We start from the raw sequence: 6,242 nt of genomic DNA, 5'->3' as shown, positions 1-6,242 counted from the left end.
GGGAACTACTTTTCTCTGTTGGCTGATGTCATAAGAGTGAAGGTGGCTGCTGCATTAGCAGCATTTTCTCCTGCAAAAGAGAAGTTCAGAACACAGAGGGATAAGCCACCTTTGGCACTGTGGGTGCATCTGCAGTAAGTTGTTTTTCACTTTGGAGCAGCTCTCAGTGCACACAGGTAGTGTGATTGCAGGGAGAGGAGAAGGCAATCAGCTGCTGTGGCCAAGCCCTTCTCCTTTCCTTGCACCAGCAGCTATGCCAGCTACATCAAGCCACTGACTCCTTGCCAGCACTGTTTGCTTATATCTGTTAGGGGAGTGTTCCTAGCATAGATGTCACCTTGGCAGCAATGCTTTCCTGCTAATGTGCTCTTACTTTTGAGATCCCTCTTTTGTGCCACCTTCCTTGAATTGTCTCTGGATTTATATTTGGTGATCATCACATCCTTTCTCTTCTAGGAGCTCCCCTTTCCCCTGTACTCTCCATGGTTCTGTTGCTCACCAGAACGCTGAAGACTAGAAGAAATGCCACAAAAAACCCAGAGCAGTCTAGCAGGAGGGACTTCTCTCAACATCTGTCTTCTGCTGGTCTAGATGGAGCAAGGTTGCCTGGAGGTAGGTATGGCAGTATTGCCTTTGCATGAACTAGCACAGCAATTTTCATTGACTGTGGCATCAGAGGGAGAGTTTTGCCAGATGGACATTTTTCCCTGGCAGACATTTTCAGTCTCTGCCTTAGGAGATGTGACTGTGTTTATTTTCACAGGCAGTCAACTAAAATCCTCTTTAACTTGTAGGTCTCTTCATGCCCCTTTAGCAGCTGTGATAGGACCAGCAGGGCATGGATTAAAATATCGATGAGCTTCTGGTAAAGCCACTGGTTTTGACCAAGAAATTAACAAATATGGATTGTGATGAGGCCACAAGGCTCATATCCTTGACTGCTATCATTGCCCAAAAATATACTGTTGTCTATCACCGCCTACTATATACATTTACATTTTTCTTATATAAAAATAGCTACTGAGACATTAATAAAACATGAAAATTACCTTTATAACTGCAGCTGGGATATATACACTATATATGGAACCAAGAAGGAGACACACAGTACTTAACATTTAAGCAACTTCCCTACTTTGCATAAATTCATCCATCAAATATGGCCAGAGTAGCCCAGGTCCTGTAATTCTCTGCAAACCCAGAAAATTACAGTGATATAAAATCAGTATGTGAAAAACTGTTGCTTTTCAGGAAGTGGCTGGGAGAAAAGCATTATTGATTTAAAAGTGGATTTCTCCAAATTATTCTCCACTGCTTTCTACAGATTCCTGTTTCTACAAAGAAAGGAGATGCTAGCAACACCAGTTTTTCAAAGTTCATGTATAATGTTGAAGGCATAACATAATTTCTGCCACACATAAATATAAGATGAATAAGAACAAGTTTTTTGCTTTGGAAAGGGATTGTTTCAGACACTTGCTACTTCTTTAGCAGAAGGGTAGTGAGTATCTCCTTCAAATATCCTTATCCTTTTAAGATACACTTACTCTACAATGATTCTAGAAAACTAATCTTGTAACAAAATCTGCAGGTCACTCCTTACAAGCAGTATTTCTAAGTCTAAAGACTTGGAATACACTGTTTTTGGAGAATGGAATGAAGCAACAGCCGTGTTCACATTCTGTGATCTGCCCTTTTCTTTATCCAGATCCTTGAAAATCCCGGATCATAATACCCACTCCCGGATTTTGAATAGCCTCTTTGGGCTATTCAAAACATAGACACAAATCCAGATTTCCCAGCTTGAGTTTCTCTTGCAGCTGTATTGTGTATCACTCTGAAATATTTCCTCAGTTCAGTAGGATGGTATCTTGGGTAGAAATTCATACTTCAAATAATAATCTTCATGTATTTCCATATTATGCTGAATCACACATTTTCTGGAGGAGAGTGTTTAGAAACACATCTCTGTTGAAAGATAATGCTGTAACATCAATGTCAATTTTCTTTCTGAAATTTCAAGGTACACTTGAGTAACACTTCTGAGAATGGTAGTTTTAATGCTAAAAACCCACGAGGGAAGGTTGTTGGTGTGTTTTATTATTTAACAACACCAAAGACCTCTGCTCATTGTGTCTGTGTATATAGGTGTGCTCAGGGAATCATTTTTATAGGTAGGAATGCAGAGAGATTCTGACACCCAAAGGATGCACAGAGATACACTAACATAGATTTCTATGGTGCCCTGAAGGTACTTCCATTGTATTATAGGGCTTCTCATGAGCAGATCTGGCCCAGGCAATAGGACCATGAAGTAAAACTGGGTGTTTCTGGACTAGATGAACTGAGAATGAGGCAGATTATACTACCTGTAGAAACCATGTTTTCTGTTATAGGCTATTGAAATATGAAAAAGCAAAACAAGTTAATCAAATGCTTATTTGTCTCCTTACGATTTCCCTTCTCCCCCAACCTACACACACATACCCACAAAAGCACATTTTACCCACTTTTCCTCAGTGTAGTCTTTAATTAGAATGTGTTGAGCAGTTAAATTGGAACGATCTTAGAGCAATTTGTACAATCTCATGAGATACATTATCAGTTATGCCCTGAATTCTGCAGAGTCTCTCTGAACAGTGAGACCATCTGAGGCTCCTTCCATATTCAACCCTGCTGTATTTCACATGATCCAGCCCAGATAAGCTTACAATAACTCTTAAATAAGAGTATATTAATCCTTTTGCCAAAGACTAATTGACAAATTGACTAATCTGAAAAAAAAACCATCTGGCTTGCAGTGAGGGCTAGAGGTTTCTAATGTGCATTGGGGAAATCCAGTCAAAGACAGCAGGAGCAGAGGTGAACTCTGACTTGCCTCTGCCCTCACAAGTTGTTTAGAATGGGTCCTTTCTCACCTATTTTGCAGCAGAGACAGGTTTTCTGTACAGAAAAGTCTGACGGTAGGAAACAAAGTGTGGTACTATCCTCTTGTGCCCCCCAGAAAGCCTCTGCAACCACCAAGCAAGCAGAGGAGCTGCTTCTCAAGGGAAAGAATAACTGGGGAGGGAAGAGAGACGCAGAGAACACGAGAGAAATGAAGAGAATTTCCCAAAGTTAATTATAAATGCGTATGCACAAGGGAGGCAATGACACCAGGGTAGAGTTCACATTTTCAAACCTACGTGCTCAAAGGCAACACTCTAACCTTTTTAACCTATCCACAAGTGTCGTGATTTGCTAGAGGTTTTAGCACCTCTAGCCTCCATTGCTGGCAGAGGGATTTAGAAGCACTAAAGGTTTCCAAAAGACACTCACAAAACAGCCCCCAAAACCTGAAGAGAGGCTTTCTGTGAAACTACTCTGTGATCCCTTGATTAACCATCCAGACTGTAAGATTATCCATAGCTTCACAAGGGAGCAAGAAGAGTTTTGTATACTCCTTCTGTAAAAATTTATGTTTCTGGACAAGGGAGTTCACTTTGGGAGTTTTCATGATAAAATGATAAAACCAATGATAAAATTACAAAAAATTAGCCTCATGTCCCATTCTAGTGATACTATTTCACCTTAAAACAGTGACTCAAAAAGTCTGATGTTACTCTCTGGAGCTTGCAGACAACTGAAGGAGCTTGCAGCACAAGAGATTTTGGTGCTAGGATGCAGAGAGAGCCATCACCCCCTCTTAGAGTGACTGGCAGGCAGAACTGCTGTATCTGGTCATGACATGAGGCCAGAGCTAAGGGATCCACAAGGAAATCCACCATTCCTGTTTCTGTATGGATTTGCATTGCATAACACAGGGACAACCACATAACCAGGAAGTGTAGTGGGATGTAGAAGTAGCTTTGTTCAACTTGGTCTTGTTTAACCAGCAGCCAAAGGACATTAGTGCAAGCAGTACACAAGGACTATTGTAGAAATATGGCAGAAGCACTTGCTGCTGCTCAAGTTCAGTTCTCTTCCTATAGAAGATCCAACACCCTGGAATTCTCACAAATGCAGAAGTGATGTTGTTGCTTAGGCTACTTCACTGTTTGGTAGGGTTCACACTGTTCAATCCATTTCACGGCTAAATAACAAAATCTATTTCTTCAAATACTGCATCAAAATATTGCTGGTAATAAAGAAAAAGATACATTATTTTTAGCATTCCTTGGGGAAAACCAATCTGGAAAAGTGTGTTTATAAATCTCCCCCATTCAAATGCAATGCAAAATCCTTTTTATTTTTCTCAAAGGAAAAAAGACCCACTGACAAGATATCTAGCGCAGGCAACGGTTGCTAGCTTTATATTTCCACACTAAGTTGCTCTTCTCAGTATTTTTGAAACAAGACTGCAGCATACATGAAGTCCATGAACTGCAGGATGGAACTCTTAAGAGAAGGTCAAGCTGACAAGAGGGCTTTCCTGAGAAGAGCCAAAGTGCTTGTTTCCAGACAGGATTATAGCTAAATCAGAAATAATGCCCTTTAGCAAGTGGACACATATGATCTGCAGCCGTTGGAAAACCTGCCTGTTCAAAAGCTGCAATTTTCCAAACTGTTAACATTGACAATGATATGGAAAAACTACTGTAGTTTTCCAGAGGCTAATTGTGAACAGGTGATGATTTGAGGAAAAATTCAGAAGTCAAACACTGAGCTCAGTTTGAGCTCATTAAGGTTGTTATTCAGCATCAGTAAAATATTCATAATGCACAAACATGTTGTAGTTTTTATAAACCTGTTTAAAAAAAGATAACTCCAAGTAAAATGGAACAGAATTTGGTTTAATGTGTTCTCCTTTGTATGCAAATTACCTCCCAGGAGTTAATAAAGGTAAACACTGCTATCTTATTTAGATATATGTGGCAGCCCATATGGGTTATATTAATATCTTGTGAACACTACCAATGTCAAAATACATCCCTAGATCAGAGTTTGGCCTCATCAGTAGTAAACTCAGGCCTGAGTTTAGACAGTGAAGGCTGAGGATACTGCAAACTGTGAGAAGAATAACCAGAGCCAGGGTCTCTCTCCTCTTCCGGGGACTTACTATGGAAACGATTAATTTGCATGTGAAAAGAGATGCAGATAGTACTTCAGTGGAGCAGTTAATATCGACTTTGAGTAAATCTCCATTTTACTCATGTGCTCATATTTTGTATCCCCATGTAGAGGGAAGAACCATGCTGCAGTCCCATCTTGATATGATAGTGGGCAAACTGAGGCAGCAATATCTACCCAAAAGGCTTGCAGCTGCCCCTGTGGGCATTTACCCTAACCCACTTCAGCCCATGATTTTCTGTCTTGGAGACGAAAGTTTTACCAAATGAGCCTCCTTAAGGTAAAAAATAATATGATTTTTTACTTCATGAGAAAATATACCTTTTCTTATCTAGTGCTGACATCATTTGATAAACTCCTTGCTGCAGGTAAAATAACTATACAAGGATATTTTTCATATTTTTAAAGGATGCTATATTGCTATTTTTCTTCCCCTTTCACCATAATAGCCATTTGCTAGCTTGAAATTAAAGTTTGTTCCTTTACTGATTATTTTTCTCTGTATTATGCAGGTCGCTAATGAGTGCCAGGCTGCTGGCATGGCTTTATTTATTTATTAGAAAGAGAAGTGCAGTGAAGCATTTAAAAGTCACATATACAGGCCATATTTTTTTTTGTGTGTGTGTTGACACATTGTAATACAGAAATAAAGTTGGGTCATGACACAGGTATACTGGACTTTATGTAAGGTTTTATTTCATCTGGATGGAAAACTGAAATTTTTCTTTACTGTGAACTGACAAACCATGAGAACCTTTAAATTGTTGAACCAGCTTTAAGTACTTTAAAATCACTGCGCTCAAGCTGCCTAACATTAGTAAGGGTTGCAATGATCCTGTTTCGTACAAACCCAGCTGGGGAAGGGGCATATGGCTGAGGGGAGTTTTCCCTCTCGTGCGCTGCTAGTTTTTGGAAGAATATTAAAAATAGGATTTGAAGATGAAGCCACGTTTCTTGGGGCACGTAAGCGTGCGATTACTCTAGCTTTTCCTTTTAATTTCTGTCAGCCATTCCTGGTTAATTAACCTATTTGTTCTCGTTACAACAGAATGACAAAGCATTCGCAAATGGTGCGAGATTCCTCCATGGGAAGTCCTACCATGTTATTAGGCTTATCACTTAAAGAAAAGAGGAAAACCAAAAAGAATGCATTGGGTTGGATGCGTTTTTAAGCAAGAGAATTAGTCATTCCT

The sequence above is a fragment of the Agelaius tricolor genome, unplaced genomic scaffold, assembly GCF_023055355.1.
Source record: "Agelaius tricolor isolate 1412-34295 unplaced genomic scaffold, bAgeTri1.0.p SCAF_2, whole genome shotgun sequence".
Taxonomy (NCBI): Eukaryota; Metazoa; Chordata; class Aves; order Passeriformes; family Icteridae; genus Agelaius; species Agelaius tricolor.
Note: the sequence above shows the minus strand (reverse complement) of the source record.